This window comes from Hyperolius riggenbachi, chromosome 2 (assembly GCF_040937935.1).
Source record: "Hyperolius riggenbachi isolate aHypRig1 chromosome 2, aHypRig1.pri, whole genome shotgun sequence".
Classification (NCBI taxonomy): Eukaryota; Metazoa; Chordata; class Amphibia; order Anura; family Hyperoliidae; genus Hyperolius; species Hyperolius riggenbachi.
The window spans coordinates 473,298,175-473,313,976 of record NC_090647.1 but is presented as its reverse complement, the minus strand read 5'-3'; the positions used below and the strand labels follow the sequence as shown (position 1 = coordinate 473,313,976).

The 15,802-nt window shown below is 48.6% G+C and overlaps 1 long non-coding RNA gene across 2 annotated transcripts in view; it reads left to right on the top strand.

The window, feature by feature from the left end:
• The first annotated feature begins 14,876 nt into the window (after window positions 1-14,876).
• The window catches only part of LOC137547065 (uncharacterized), a 31,809-nt gene continuing 30,883 nt past the window's right edge, over window positions 14,877-15,802 (top strand). For both annotated transcript variants that reach the window (XR_011026459.1, XR_011026458.1), the window contains exon 1: window positions 14,877-15,600. This is a non-coding gene — a long non-coding RNA (uncharacterized lncRNA). The remainder of the gene's footprint in view (window positions 15,601-15,802) is intronic.

Here is a 15,802-nt window from a genome sequence, read left to right as displayed (position 1 = left end):
AAAGTATGATCAAAATTATTTTAGATATTTTCTTGCTTGCTGATGGCTTAAAGAGAACCTGAGGTGGTTCATGGGGAGGCAGATGGGACACAGAGGCATGTTCTCTGCCTCATGACATGTCTCTATGTCCCCCACCGCCGCTCTCTGCCTCCCCTTCCCGCCGCGGTATAGCCCCCGAGATTAGCAACAATATTTGTCGCTATCTCGGAGGTAAATACAGAGAGAGGGCTACCCTGTTCAAAACGCCGGCCAGGGGCATTCCTGCAGGGTTTCCAGAGCTGCCATTAAGCAGCTCTCTCTCCCTGGCCACGCCTTCTGCCGCTCCCCCACCTCCCTGCATGCTGGGAGAGAGAATCAATCTCTCTTTCTAGCATCGTGACCCAGAGGTCACGCAAGTGAATGTGGGCCAATGTGGCCCACAGATGCGGCGGGGAGCGGCGTTTTTTGCGGCAACCTGAGTAGCTAAGCCCCCTGGATCAGGTAGTCTACATTTTATTTAATCTATGAGCCCATCTCAGGCTTTCTTTAAAAGGCATTTTATTAATAAGGCATAAAAATATCACCTAGTAGAAAACTATGGAGAAAAAGTGAATTGAATAAGGCTCTTGGGCCCATATGCAATTCATATCTTGTCAATATAATGCCTTTTAAACCACCAGCAAGAAAGAACATATTCAGAATAATTTTGAGAGTATATTTTCACCTGCTTTTTGATACTTACAAGGTGCTGGAAAGAGAATATAGAAAATGATCTCATAGGAAAAAATTCAGATGAAAAACCTAATTGCATATGGGTCATGGGCCCTTTTTCAATTCACCTTCTTTTCTTCTACATTTTCATCTCCTGTTTCAATTAACTTTTCACTCTGCAATTGAAAAGTACCAAAAACTAGGTGAAAATAGACTGTAAAAATTATTCTGAGTATTTTCATTTGCTGGTGGCTTAACTTCCTTAGCGGTATGCCCGACAATGTTTCGGGCATACTGCTCACTCGCCTCAGGAGTCCCCCAGGATTAATGTAACAGATTGCATGGCTGTAAAACCTTTAGCTAGCACTAGGCTAGCTAATATTGGTAGCCGGCACCCCCCGAACGCCTCCAATCCCCTGATCCAGCCACTTAATACATTACCCAGCCTGGGTCCAGCAATCGGTGCAGCCTCCCCGCACAGCTCTGGTCTCTGTATGGGGAGGATCGGGTCTGCGCATGACGTCGGTGATGTCATGTATGATCCGCCCCATAGCGAAGAACAGAGCTTTGAGGGGAGGCTGCGCCGAATGCTGGAGCCAGGCTGGGTAATGTATTAAGTTGAGATGGCCCGAATGGATCGACCGCAAACTTATTCGTGCGAACTTTGGTGGTTCGCATTCTCGGTGAACCGCAAATTTTATTGAGGTTCGACCCGCCCCTTATACTACATCAGTAGGGTCAACTTTGACTCTCTACATCACAGTCAGCAGGCACAGGGTAGCCAATCAGGCTACATTCCCTCCTGGAGCCCCACCCTCCTTATAAAAAGCAGGCAGCATCAGCCATTTCACTCACCTCGTGTGGCTGCAGTAATTAGAGAAGGGAGAGGTGGTGCAGGGACATTAGGGAAATCTTAGTTAGGCTACAGTTAGGCTTGTTAGGTTGCTCTTTCTTGCTGATACTAATTGCTAAAAAGCACTCCTCATCCTCAACAGCTCTTTTGAGAGCTAATGTTGTTCTTGTGATCTATTTTTTGTGTGTGTGTGTGTGTCCCACAGACACTTGTGTTGCTTATACAGCCCTGTCAGTCAGTCTTAGCTGCTGGACCTTGGCCCCTTGGTAATTCCTACTGTGCCACTGCCAGGCCCAGCACATTCAGGGACTACCTGTGTGTGTGTGACAGGTGCACATTTGTAATACCCATCACTGCATATACTGTACCTACCTGTTGTTAAGTGCATCCACCCACCTACCTACGTGACTGCACGCAGTGTCACTGCACCTGTTCACGGTACCTGTGTGTGTGTGTGTGTGTGAGAGACAGCTGCACATTTGTAATACCCATCACTGCATATACCTACCTTTGTTCAGTGCACCCACCTACCTATGTGAGCGCACGCAGTGTCACTGCACCTGTTCACGGTCGGTACCTGTGTGTGTGACAGCTGCAAATTTGTAATCAGGGCCGGATTTGTACTTTTTTCCACCCAAGGCCCAGTGTCAACAGCCGCCGCCCCCCCCCTGCATTTTTTTCAACACTGCCTACCAACGTTTTAACCTTTGAAATAACCCATAAAATCTTGCTTATTTATTATTAACGCGTGCGTGTGTGTACACACACATACAGTTCAGATGCCCTTAAAGGATAAATGAGGTAAAGTAAAGAAGTGAAGCTTTACTTGCTTGGTCTTCATACAGCCCCTAGACGTCTATCTGCTCTAGTGCTGAAGTTCTGCTGTCCTCCAGGCTGCCGCTGTCCCCCTCTGTAAGATTGCCAGCCCCCGCCTGGACATGCACACCTCTTGTGATCGTGCTCCCATAGCATTCTGTGCTTGTGCTGTTCACAAAGAATGCATCCGTTCATGGAAGTGCGATCACGAGAGCCACACAGCACATCCACACATGCACAAAAGTTTGGGTGGGTGATCTTACGGAGGGGACAGACAGCAGCAGCCTGGATGACAAAGCAACTTCAGCATTGGAGCAGATAGATATATAGGGGGCCCAGGTAACTAAAGTTTCACTTTTACCTCATATAGCCTTTAAAGAAGTAGCCATACCTGAGGGCTTCTTACCAATCCCCATAAGGAAGATGGCTCCTCTGTTTTGCTAGGGGCCCCTCTGTTGCTGTGCTGTGACCCCTTTAATGCTCCTTCCAGTGCATGCTCTGTCCTCTCTGGTGTCAAATCACGGTCCCAACTAGGGATGAGCAATACGATCGGTACCTCTGTTCCAAATGCTTTGCAACAGAACTTAAATTTAAACTGATGCACTCCATGACAATGGAGTTAACTCACCCTTGTCGCCAACTCTGTGCGCTGCCCTCCACATAGCATTTCAGCTCTCCAGCTACTTTATCGTTCACAGTTGGAAGAACAGAAATGCAATGCACAGAGGTGGCGACGAGGGTGAGTTAACCGACCTTCCGCAGTGCGCATCAGTTTAACCATTTAGTACAGTGGTACCAATTAGAACGCTCATCCCTGCTCCCAACAAAGAAAAAGCAGCAACTCCTTCAGCGAGTGTGACTTTAAAGTAAACTTGAGAGGGGAAAACAAGTTCTATTTTAATTACCTAAGTAATTAAAATAGAACTGCCTACATTTGCATAATATTGCATCAACTCCCCAGTCCAAAGAATTACATTATTAACATGAGGACATACCCTTTAACAGACAAGCATGCTAGCAGACTTACCTGGATGCTGAGCGACTTACCTGGATGCTGACTTACCTGGATGCTGAGCGACTTACCTGGATGCTGAGAGCAGACTTACCTGAATGCTGATCAATGCCTTGTTTGGACACCAGCTGTACTAAATGTCACGAGTAGTTGATGCTTTTTTTGTACTTTGTATACTGACGCACTGCACTTTTCTCAGTTTGATATGCATATTGGACAGACAGCGACTTTCTTTGTGCATGGTGAGGGTGAATGGCATTTTTATCAGTGGTATATAGAAATAGACCAAAATTTAAAGGGATGATGACTCAAACGCACCTGCAGCCAGTGGATATGAGGGTGAGTCCTGGAGCCTTGGCAATGCCCATGTCTTTCTGGAATCCCTCTGGGATCTACTGCTGGTGTAGGGGGCCCTAGATTAGAATGGGTCTTGTTGTGGAACTGGGACTTCCCTGATGTGTGTGGATATGAGGAACAACGTCTGTGTTATTAGAGGTGTTATGCGTAGTAAGGATTCATGTGTGTTTGTGCCAAGATTAGTACTTGCGATCAAATTTCGGTACATCAAATTACTGCTGAACATCCCAAAACTGCTAAACACCACACTAGAGCACCATTTCAGTACCGAACAAGCGGACGGGGGAGGAGCGGCACACTTACTTGTGCTTCATGGTATGTTTCCCGTGACTCCGATACTTCCTTCTTCTGGCTTTGGAAGGAGCAGGTATCGGAGTCACGTGATACGCACCGTGAGGCATCGGAGTCACGTGATACGCACCGTGAGGCATCGGAGTCACGTGATATGCACCGTGAGGCACCGGAGTCACGTGATATGCACCGTGAGGCATTGGAGTCACGTGATACGCACCGTGAGGCGTCGGAGTCAGGTGATACGCACCGTGAGGCATCGGAGTCACGTGATACGCACCGTGAGGCATCGGAGTCACGTGATACGCACCGTGAGGCATCGGAGTCACGTGATACGCACCGTGAGGCGCAAGTAAGTGAATATGCTGGGGTCACACTGATTGGCTGGCAGGGGGAGGGAGGGAGGGAGCAGGGAATAAATATTTAAAAAATAGTAATAGTAAAAAACCCCAAACATAAATATTGATTAAAAAAAAAATAAACACAGGGGGGCGGCGATCAGACCCCACCAACAGAGAGTTCTGTTGGTGGGGGGAAAGAGGGGGGGGAATCACTTGTGTGCTGTCTTGTGCGGCCCTGCAGCTTGGCCTTAAAGCTGCACTGATCATTTTAGTAAAAATGTGCCTGGTCTTTAGGGGGGTTTACCACTGTGGTCTTCAGGTAGTTAAGCAGCCACAAGTGCGGCATAGTTTTAACTAATTGCGGTCCCAAAGCAGTTAGGTAAAAATCATCTTCCACAAACGGTCAAAAAATCAAGACACAAAAACAGATTTGTCAAAGATAGCAAGGCGCATATTTATTAAGTCAAAAAATAGCAAAGAAGCAAATACACATTTTTCCTTAGAAAAAGAAAATGATCCATCAACTAACTATATATATATTTTTTTAAATGTTCATAGTCACATACATCGATGACTTCATTCCCTTCACACCTTTCGTGCCAGTTTCTTTGTCAGCAGATGGGAGATACAGGAAGGAGGATCCTGAATATGGTATATTGTACAGTATACATTAGCAGCAGAGATGCTTTAAAAGCTATTGTGTGTCTTAGAGCATCTTCTATTGATTAATTCCTTTTTATTGATTTCACACCTGTTATGTATGTTACTCCAGCATGTTACATGAACACTAAGGCACTCAAGACTTCATCACACAACATCAGAGGTACACACACATCAGCTAACCCTTAAAGAGAACATGAGATGAGTAGAAAAAATAAGTTCTACACCTACCTGGTACTTCCTCCAGCCCCCTTCAGGCTGATCGGTCCCTAGCCGTCCTCCTCCGCCACCTGGATAGTCCGGTAAATGGCCCGGTAACTTCACAAGTCTGGGTGTACTGTGCATGCGGGGCTCAGCCATGCACGCACCCCATCGCACTCCTGTTGCCAGAAGAGTTCTGCTCCTGTGCAAGCAGTACTACTGCGCAGGTGCATAATGCTCCCGGGCGTGGGACAGCGACGGTGGAACGTGTGCAGCCAGACTGTGCTTGCACCTATTGGCACCAATTTGCAAAATTACCAGTCCTCCTAGCGGAGGAACCAGGCGGAGGAAGAGGACGGCGAAGGACTGATCAGCCTGAAGGGGGCTGGAGGAAGCACCAGGTATGTATAAAAAAAATTTTTTTACTCGTCTCAGGTACACTTTAAGGAGAACCTTCAATTAGCTTAAAGTGTGCCTGAGGCGGCATATGTCTAATGCTTTAGACACAGAGTCACGGTAGGCACGTAATCACATACCTCTGTGTCCTTTCTGCTTCTCTTGTAGGGGTCCGCCCAGGCTGCTATACTCCCTGCCCCTCCTCGCTACTTCCCCTCCTTTTTGTGCTTGGCAAGGAGGGCACAGAGCAGAGCCGCAGCGTCGTTGTGACCCCGGAATTGGTGCAATTTTTTAAAAAAACAAAACAACTTGATTGAAGGTTGCAGGAGCAGCAGGGAGTGGCACTACCTCATCCGGCTCGCCCACATTATCAGGTAGTATGTTTTTTTCATTTATTTTTAATTTAAGTTATTGCACTGGCTGTGGTCCTCTTTAAGGACTCTTCAGATGGACAACTAAACTCCTACGTTCTTGATAGCCGTTCAGCCTCCTCTCTGCCAGCCGCCAGCACCTTTCAGTTGCAATATGAAGAGTTACTGTAGTATAAAAGACAAAGCCTGTCATGCCAGGCATGATGGTGGTGTCTAATGGCCCATACTCACGGGCTACAATTGTCGCCGCAACACGCGGCGTACGCGTGTTGCGGCGACAGGTCGCACGTGAGTATGCGCCGTTGAACGGGCGCGCACCCCGAACTGTCGCTCGTCCCTGATGTCGCCAGGCGATTGAACTGCTCAATCGCCTGGCGACAGTTGCCGCTGCAACTCTGCCACAACTGTCGCTAGTCCGCAGAGTATGCGGACTAGCGACAGCAACCTCCATTGAGGAATACAGAGCTTCCGGCGGGGGGAGGAGGAACGTCGGCGACAGCTTCCGTCGCGCCGCTGGTCCCTCTTCCGCGTGTGTACGCGGAGGGACCTGGCGAGGAGCTGTCGCCGGCCTGTCGCCCACACGCTCACGTGTGCTAGCGACAGGCCCAAAAAGTTGCCCGTGAGTATGGGCCATTTGGGTTAATGAATTACCTGATCGGTCAACACTTATTCATTCAGGTGAGCACTCTGCCACTCCCAGAAATGCTGCTGTGGCAGGTTTTTTTCAAACTTTCGTTGAGGCTCTGGCCACCTCTGTTTGAGTTGCCCCAGCCCACCCCCAGCTCAGCAGGTGCGGCCTAATTGGTGGCTGCCAAGCTGGGGGCGGGCGGTGGCAATGCAGGCGTAGGGTTCTGAAGAGCTTCGGGAAGCCTTCAGAAACATGGCCACAACTGCATTGCCAAGGAGGGGCCGGAGTGTCACCTGGGAACGAGTTACAGCTAATTAGGTAAGTAATTAACCCCCGAGACCCCCCAATGCTGCATCATTAAGACAGAGCCTGGCATGATAAATAATGTCGCTGTTGCTTGCTTAGTTAGTCAAAATCCGGTTTGGACTAGTCCATCTTCTTATGGAGGATTTTCTGTATTAACTTCATTATTTACAAAAGCATTCCCTGGAAATCATCTATGCAAAAACGTCAGCCAGCTTCCCTACTTGCTGCGCACACACACTATGTTGGCAATTGTACTGAGCAACTGCAGTACAGTAAGGGCCCTATTCCACTACGAATTGTGATCGCAATGTTTTCTATTTTCCACTACTGCAATTTTGCCATGATTCGTGGGGTGTACGGTGCACTTGTGGTGCGTTTGTGTTCGCAATTTGCGGCGAAAGAAAAAAAGACAGGCGGAAAATAATTTTAAATTGCCAGACTGTATAGAAGCTTAAAGGACAACCGAGGTTACATGTGACATCATGAGATAGACATGTGTATGTACAGTGCCAAGCACACCAATAACTAGGCTGTGTTCCTTTTTTTCATTCTCTGCCTGAAAGAGTTAAACATCAGGTATGCAAGTGACAGTTTTTGTCTGGGTCGGGACCAGGTCGGACTGGGTCTGACTATAGCGTAACCCTCACTGATAAGTAATTACAGCCATAACACACTTTTCTGTCAGTAAATGGCTTCTGAAAAGCAGAAAAGAGATAAAAAGGCTCAATAATTCATTGATTTGAGCAGAGACAATGAAACAGTAAAAACCTAAAAACTAGATTTAAATATAAACTAAAACCGTGGGATAGCTAAAAAATAGTCATTTTTACGAGAAGGATAGATATCATACAATTGTCTTTCTCATCCGTTTATTTTTTCCCCGGATGTCCTTTAAGCACACAGAAAATGCAGCAGGCGCAATGACCACAATTGGGAAAAATTACATAGCAAACACAGCGCACAAATGTAAACATCCGTTTAAGTTAAGGAGGTACCATACGTGTGTCTGCGGGAACCACCGATGATCTCCCTCCATTGTTTTGCTGCGTAAAGTGTTTTGTGTGCATTTTAACGTATGTGTTTCAATGAGGTCTCCCAAGCCTTGTGTGGAAAAGTAGTGCAGGTCGTATTTTATCTGAACACCATTCAGAATTTCAAACGCCTCCTGAAGACACAGCCGCCCCACAGAAAATCATTACCGGTACATGCGTTTTCGTATGCATTTTGGCATTACAGCAAAACGTTGCCACAATGCACTAGTGCGATTGCTCCATTTGTTAAATAAATACCTAACATTTTGCGATCTGCAAGTGATGGGAATCGGATTGCAAAATGCTGATAATGAAGAAGGGAAGTGAGTGCTTTTGTACGTAAAGAAATAACTAAGAATCCATTCCCCACAGGACATTTGTACATTTTTAATTTTACAATTTTTTGCGATCGTTGTATTTTAAACTTGAAGTGACATTTAACATGAATGTGTACAACCTGAATCCTACAGGTGGCCTGCAGGTAAAAGGGGCTCATACACCTAACGATTTTCCTGCCGATATGCAGCAGATTCGATCACTGTGATCGAATCTGCTGTGAAATTGTTGAGCAAACGATGACAGAACGATCGATTTCCGCCCGAAATCAATCGTTTCCCGTCGATTCCCGTCGATCCGTCCGTGCGGAATATTTTGCTCGATCGCCGGCGGGTTGGAGTGCGTCGATAGCGGTGTTCGAATGCCCGACGACCGACACAATACAGCGCCAATAAATTACCTGCTCTGGCCGGCGCGTGTCCCCGCTGCTCCTTCTCAACTGGGCTCCGAGTCCGGCAGGCTTCACTGAACTTCCTGTCCCGGCAGGAAGTTTAAACAGTAGGGCGCCTTCTACTGTTTAAACCAGGGCTGTGGAGTCGGAGTAGGAGTCGTGGAGTTGGAGCAATTTTGGGGGCCTGGAGTCGGAGTTGGAAAAAAATGCACCGACTCCGACTCCTAATGAATTTGTAACTGTAATTAAAATAGAAAATATGATCAAATGTTCTATTTCTCAGATAATAGTCATTAAAAATAATGTATATATACAGTAATAGCTGTGTTCAGTCCACAAAAATGAAATAAACCAATCAAAATTAGTTACTTGCGCTGCTTCAATAAAGCAGTCCCCGTATTTTTAAAGTCAGATATACATATCTGATTGTGACTGTACAGTATATATGATGTGTACACAGGAATCTCTTATATATACGAAATAACATCTATGCTGTAAGTATAAAGCCTGATGTGTAGCCATGTCACTAATAGAGATGGTCAATGAGATGGAAATAATTCTGCATTGATGCTGGTTTATGCAAATGTACGCACTTTCTTTGCTCATAAAATCAAATAAATTGATATGTTGTTAAAATTTGGTTTGGTGACTATGAATTAAAGGGTACCTGAGGCGAATTAAAAGAAAAGCTTTATACATACCTGGGGCTTCCTCCAGCCCCCTTCAGGCCATTCGGTCCCTCGCTGTCCTCCTCCGCCACCTGATTCTTCTGCTATGAGTCCAGGTAATTCAGCCAGTCAGAGCAGTCTGGTTATGTGCCGCTTCCACAGCCAGGAGCATTCTGCACCTGCACAATAGTGCTGCGCAGGTGTAGTACGCTCCCGGCGGCGGAGTGTGTGCATGCGTACTACACCAGACTGGCTCAAGTACCTGGACTCATAGCAGAAGATCCAGGTGGCGGAGGAGGACAGCGAGGGACTGATTAGCCTGAAGGGGGCTGGAGGAAGCCCCAGGTATGTATAAAACTTTAATTTCATCTGTCTCAGGTTTACTTTGTTACACAGTAGTACTATACTCTACATATGCACTCCCCACAGAGCTGCAGGGATTCCACTGAGAATGTTGTGCACATTAAGCACAGAGGTGTTGTCTATCACCCATAAACCTTGTTCAGATTGTGCATGAAGAATGTGTAATAGAGGAAGAATCTCCTCATTCCCCTGCAGAGAACCTGCACCTCATTCTTACATGTACCCACAGTTACATTGCCTAGGGCCTGATAGATGTTCTTTGTTCCGGTCTGTACCTTTTACAAGTACTCTTACCAAGGACTAGTTTTAGTCTAAAGGGAATAAATATAGTAGTCTACATATCCTTCTCACTTCAGTTGTCTTGTAAAATTCCTAAGCGTTGGCAGTTAAGAGACGAATTTCACGTTACATACTGTTAATCAACAAAATTGTAATATGCAAATTAGAGGAGTCAAGCCGGTCGGTCCAGAACCCAGCAGCAGGGCTGTATTTAGGGTTTGGGCTCCCCTAGGCACCCCAAACCTATGGCGCCCCGCCCTCCTCGGGGGGGGCGCCATAGGTTTGGGGTGCCTAGGGGAGAAAAATGGGCGTGGTCATGGTCTGCAGTGGGCGTGTCCATAACATACAGTGGGTGTGGCCAATTAAAATTTCCTAGTGAGAGTGCAGCCCAAAGTCGGTGGGGTCATGTTTTCTCCCCGGGTATAAGTAAAGTGACCCTAAAAAAGCAAGTAAAAAATATTCCCCCCCCCCCCCCCCCAAAAAAAAACAAACCACACATTAGCCGGTGTTCTCTCGCGCAAAATAGTGGTAGGTATTAGATTGTGAGCTCCCCTGAGAAAAGTCAGTAACAGGACTATGTTCTCTGCAAAGTGCTGCAGAAGATGTCAGTGCTATATAAATACATAATAATATGGTAGGACATTAGACTATGATAGGATTAGATTCTAAGATCCTCAGAGGATAGTCAGTGACATGACTACGTACTCTGAAGTACTGCTGAAGATGGCAGTACAATATAGTCCAGTAGTATGGCAGCACGGTGGCGTAGTGGGTAACGCTCTCGCCTTGCAGCGCTGGGTTCCCGGTTCAGATCCCAGCCAGGTCAACATCTGCAAAGAGTTTGTATGTTCTCCCTGTGTCTGTGTGGGTTTCCTTCAGACACTCTGGTTTCCTCCCACATCCCAATACCATATGATACAGATAAGTTCATTGGCTTCCCACTAAAAATTGGCCCTAGACTACGATACATACATAGACGTATGACTATGGTAGGGATCAGATTGTGAGCCCCTCTGAGGGACAGTTAGTGACAAGACAATACATACTCTGTACAGCGCTGCGTTATATGTTGGCGCTATATAAATAAGTATAGGTACAGTATAAAGTAGCCAGGTCTATAGGTGTCCCCAATATAGACATATAGGTGTCCCCAGTATAGCCAGGTCTATAGGTATCCTCAGTGTAGGTAGTAGTCATGGGCATAACTAGAAATCACTGGGCCCCCTTGCAAAAATTTGGATGGGCCCCCCCCCCTATAGGTGCCAAATAATCGTAATGGGGCAGTGTTTTACTATAAAATAGCTGTAATGGGGCAGCATTTCACCATAAAATAATCGTAAAGCAGCAATGTTTCACCAGAGAATAAGCGCAATGAGGGCCACATTTCACCAGAGAATAATCGCAATCAGTGCAACATTTCAGCAGAGAATGATCGCAATGAGAGCCACATTTCACCAGAGAATAATCGCTATCAGAGCAACATTTCAGCAGAGAATGATCGCAATGAGAGCTAATCGCAAATTTCACCAGAAAATAATCGTACAGTGGGCAGCATTTCAGTGAGAGTTGGAAGGAGGGTTAGAGAGGGTGGGCAGAGAGAGAGACATAGGGTAAGCAGATAGACAGGTACAGAAAGTGTTAGGGCTGGTTCAAACGGACGCTTGCGGAACGCTTACCTCAAGCGTTCGGAACGTCTTGTTAAACATTTGGACCGAGCTTTTACACGCGTTTACACGAACGCGGCGTTCGGGTCTCGATTTTCGCTTGCGTTCGTGGCCGCCCTGGAAGCTACATGTAGCTTCCAGGGGCTGCCAAGCGCGACGGGTAATGTCCCCCTTGGGAGATAAAAACGCCGACCGCATCCGGACGCGACGGCTACTGAAAGCCTGACCGCGCAGCAGCCGCCGCACGTCATCAAACGCGACGCCACGCAGACGTCCGTGTGAACCAGCCTTAACAGTATTCAAGAGAGGAGTATGGGCAAAAGGAACACAACAGAGCATTGTACATTACCTCCTCCCCTTTTGTCATGTGTCTGGCTGGCAGGCTCTGTCTCTGTGCACTCTGCTGGGCTGGCTATGGCAGCTATGTCCCTCTGGGTGTCTGTGAGGCAGGCTAGAGGCTGTCACTGGCAGGCTCGGGCTGCAGCTCCTCTCTCTGCTGTCATGGCTGGCTGCTCAATCATTCACTCGCTCTGTCTCCTCGTCTCTGTCCAGCTCTGGTATTTCCCACCGGTACCACACATGGCAAAGATGCAGAGAAGTCAGGCCAGCGTGAGTACGCCCGACGTCTCTCTCAGCATCAGGGAGCTGTAGGGGGAGCCGGGGAGGAGGCCAAAGCCTCAGAACTTCGGCTGCTCTTTGAGCCTCAGGGTCTTTCTCAGTTATGTGGTTGGCAGCGAGTGGAGTTCTAGGAGCCTCTGTGACCTGGGCTGGGTAGCTGGTGGCCTGCTGCCTAGGCTGGGTGGCTGGGGCCTGCTGCCTGTGACCTGCTGCCTGGGCGGCTGGGGCCTGCTGCCTGCGACCCTGGGCTGGGGGTAGCTGGTGGTGGCCTGCTGCCTGGGCGGCTGGGTCTTGCGACCCTGGCTGGGGTAGCTGGTGGCCTGCTGTGCTGCCTGTGACCCTGGGCTGGGGACCTGGGTAGCTGGTGGTGGCCTGCTGTGCTGCCTGGGCGGCTGGGGCCTGCTGCCTGTGACCCTGGGCTAGCTGGTGGTGGCCTGCTGTGCTGTCTGGGCGGCTGGGGCCTGCTGCCTGTGGCCTGCTGTGCTGTCTGGGTGGCTGGGGCCTGCTGCCTGTGACCCTGGGCTAGCTGGTGGTGGCCTGCTGTGCTGTCTGGGCGGCTGGGGCCTGCTGCCTGTGACCCTGGGCTAGCTGGTGGTGGCCTGCTGTGCTGTCTGGGCCCTGCTGCCTGTGAACCTGGGCTAGCTGGTGGTGGCCTGCTGTGCTGTCTGGGCAGCTGGGGCCTGCTGCCTGTGACCCTGGGCTAGCTGGTGGTGGCCTGCTGTGCTGTCTGGGCGGCTGGGGCCTGCTGCCTGTGACCCTGGGCTAGCTGGTGGTGGCCTGCTGTGCTGTCTGGGCGGCTGGGGCCTGCTGCCTGTGACCCTGGGCTAGCTGGTGGTGGCCTGCTGCCTGTAACCCTGGGCTAGCTGGTGGTGGCCTGCTGTGCTGTCTGGGCGGCTGGGGCCTGCTGCCTGTGACCCTGGGCTAGCTGGTGGTGGACTGCTGTGCTGTCTGGGGCCTGCTGCCTGTGACCCTGGGCTAGCTGGTGGTGGCCTGCTGCCTGTGACCCTGGGCTAGCTGGTGGTGGCCTGCTGTGCTGTCTGGGGCCTGCTGCCTGTGACCCTCGGCTAGCTGGTGGTGGCCTGCTGTGCTGTCTGGGCGGCTGGGGCCTGCTGCCTGTGACCCTGGGCTAGCTGGTGGTGGCCTGGTGTGCTGCCTGGGCGGCTGGGGCCTGCTGCCTGTGACCCTGGGCTAGCTGGTGGTGGCCTGCTGTGCTGCCTGGGCGGCTGGGGCCTGCTGCCTCTGGGCTGGGCGAGGGTGGTTGCTGGGTACCTGTCTGCCTGGGCGAGTGGGCAGGCTGCCACCGATAACTAGCTGGGTGGGCTGGGTAGCTGTGGCTGGGCTGCAGCAGCTGCTTCACGTGGCTCCCGACCGAGTGACTCCTGACCCGACCACCTCATGCAATGCTGTCCTCCTCCTGCGTGATCTAAAATGGAGCTGAGGGAGGAGGAGGAGGAGTCACTTTTCCTGGGCTCGGCTCGTCCAAGTCCATTCAAATGGGGGGGGGGGGCGGAGCATAGGAGGCCAATGTATTTCATGCTACCTCAGAGTCAGACACAATGTCAAGCCACGCCCCCCTCCCCGTACGTGCAAGTGGCTCCCTCTGCTCTGGCTGGCTCATCGCTGTGTGATGAGAGTCAGTCAGAGCGCACAGAGACAAAACCATTGTGGATGGTGGCGGCGGGTCGCTTGCAAACTGTAAGAACTCTAAGTAAGTGCTGGCTGCTGCAGCGGCGCTCCCCCCCCCCCCCCCAAAAATGTAAATAATTAAAAAAAAAAAAGTCGTCAGGAAGTGAAAAAACAAATCGCTCTGCAAAAGCGCTTAGAAAAGCACTTTATAAAAAAATCGCTACCACGCAGGTAAGCACCGGGAGGCGCTAGAAAAAATCGCTTACAAAATCTCAAAACGCTGGCGTCAGCGATTTATGATGCGAACAAGGCCTAAAAGAGTAAATGAAAGGAACTCTTCCCAATAGGCGACTAGACAGCAATAAAACCACACATGAATTCTAAACTTTCCCTACTCTATCCTCAAGTGAAATAAGAATTTAGGCAGGAATACCAGTTACAGGGAAGGTTCAAATGCTTTTCTGCAAGCGTTTTTCTGCAAGCGTTTGACAACTTTCTGCAGTTTTCAGCCGTGGTGGGTAGCAAATCTGGAAGCACCATGTTGCTTTCAGGGTCTGCTGAAACATTAGGTAAAATTGGGTTCGGAAGAGGGCATTCACGCAAACAGCGGTAAATGATGGTACATGCACTGCCCATTCACTAGAACGGGCAGCACTTTAACGATGAGAGCCACGTCTGGCGGTAAATGTTGAGCAGACCCCCGTGTGATCTGGCCCTAAGTCTTAGCATCTAGGAGTCTAGGACTTGCTGACTAAACCAGTAAATGTCTAGCAACGTCTACCCTGGTATGATATCACCAAAGTGTGGCTTTATTGAAGTAAGGGAGGTAAGACAGTCTTCTGGCTCTACCTTATACAGGCAATAAGGACATAAACAAAATAAAAAAAAAAACAATAAGTTGCTGGTATTGATTTACACATAGGACAAAAGCACTTCATAGACAGTTGAACATGCTGTCAGTTATAACTGAAGGGACAACTGATGTGAAAAGTAATGTCCGTGTTTCCCTATGGCTCAAGTGGGAGATATTACAGATATTACAGGTTAGCGGAGTGATGACCATCATCAGTTTTAAAATGAAGGATGGAGAATTCTATTGATCACAGTGGACAAACAGGACACAGGAGAGGAGAAAGAGATTGGCCTTGATTCATAAAGCATTACCACATTCGGTAATGCAGAAAAAAAAGCTGACTTTACTGTGCATTAGGAAAATGTCAATTCGTAAAGGCTGTTACCGCATGAAAAGCTGAAATTACCAAGCAGTGAGGTAAATTACCAACTTGTGCGGTAGATACCTCAACACATGTCAGTTAACGACAATTTATAAAGACTACAACGTGCGATAAAAACCAAGAAACATTACCTCTGGTGTGGCGAAATCAGGTTCGAGTCTGTGAGGAGCCAGCCATGACTCACACAAGCAGAGAGGGATAAGCTATGACTGACATGAGCAGAGCCAATAGACACAGCCCACGTCTCCTACAAGTCCCGCTGATCGGATGTTGATAGGTTGCGAAGGCTCTCCTTGGGTGGAACAAGCTTTTCTTCCCCCAGGAGAAAACGGAACAAAATCGGTTTCCCCTGGAGCCCTTCAGCCGTATAACCTTTTAGGTTCCTGTTTGAAGATGCAGAGGAACTAGTGGAGAAATCACCTAAGCAGGGCATGTTTAAAAGTTTCTTGGAGTTCATCTAAACTGTGGTAAATAAATAAAATGTTAAGAAAGACTAATAGATTCAGAGCGAGCAGAGGCAGTAAAACAAATATGTACATTCTGAAGGGATATCTAATTGTCTCTTACTATTGTAATGCCCTCACTGCACAAAACAGCTTGTAACAAAACAGACAGCTCCCCACTGCTCTGCTGTTACTGAACAAGTTTTTGTGTATTGAAGCTGGCAAA